Source organism: Arachis ipaensis, chromosome B05, assembly GCF_000816755.2.
Source record: "Arachis ipaensis cultivar K30076 chromosome B05, Araip1.1, whole genome shotgun sequence".
Taxonomy (NCBI): Eukaryota; Viridiplantae; Streptophyta; class Magnoliopsida; order Fabales; family Fabaceae; genus Arachis; species Arachis ipaensis.
In genome coordinates this window covers 63158571-63159484 of record NC_029789.2, presented here as the reverse complement: position 1 = coordinate 63159484, position 914 = coordinate 63158571, and the positions used below count along the sequence as shown (strand labels likewise).

Sequence of the window (914 nt, the reverse complement as noted above, 5' to 3'; positions counted from 1 at the left end):
TAAATTTCACCAGCACTCTTCTTTAAAAATTTTGGTTGATTCTCGTTTAATCAAATTATTCATAAAAATGACATATCTAATGCCATCAAAATTATTAGTTGAACTTATTTTAGACACGTCTATTCTGTGATTTTATTTTTAGATTAAAAATTAAAATAAACGAGATTAGTATTAAATTCCTTCTTGAACATATAATAGCAAGCTAAGAACTCATTTACATTCCTCACTGGAAGATTGGCGATCCACTTGCACTTTTATTTGGAAGAAAGCTAAAAATAATGTAAAGACTTTCAAGTATCAAATACAATATACAAATTAAATTAAGGAAGGTGCTAGCTAGTTGCCAAATAACTAAATTCTCTTTAAAATTTTGGGAATTGAATTTGTGAACCACATTTGCTCTTTGGAAGTATAGGACACTCAATGAGAACTGAACCAGAAGTGTCCACACACATGTAAACTTGGTAGAGTTGGCTGTTATGTGCCGAGTCCTTGTTACACTCAATTCCTGGAGTAAAACCTGTTCCCTCTTTTATGGCATCTGAAATGCTCTCTAAGCTATAAAATTCATCATCTGGTTCTATTCCTGCAACACATTTTCGTCGAATCACTATAACATGTTTTCACTAATTTAATTAGCGTAAAATAATAAATTATATTTAGCAATTTTTAACTTAGACAACATTATACGTTATATACACATGTTTTATAACTTTAATTAATGTTAGAGATATAACATTTATCTGTCTTCTCTTATCAATTTAAATTTATAAAAAAAATAATTTTATTAACTAATATTAAAATTTTTATGATTCAAAAGTTTAGAATTTAATTCTTATTAAACTAAAAATAATAATTTTAATGCAACACTAATAAAAAAAAAAGAGAGAAAGAGAAATAAGTTTTTCTTTTCA

The 914-nt window shown here is 26.5% G+C and overlaps 1 pseudogene; it reads right to left on the bottom strand.

The window, feature by feature from the left end:
- The window catches only part of LOC107643657, a 3220-nt pseudogene continuing 2456 nt past the window's right edge, over positions 151-914 (bottom strand).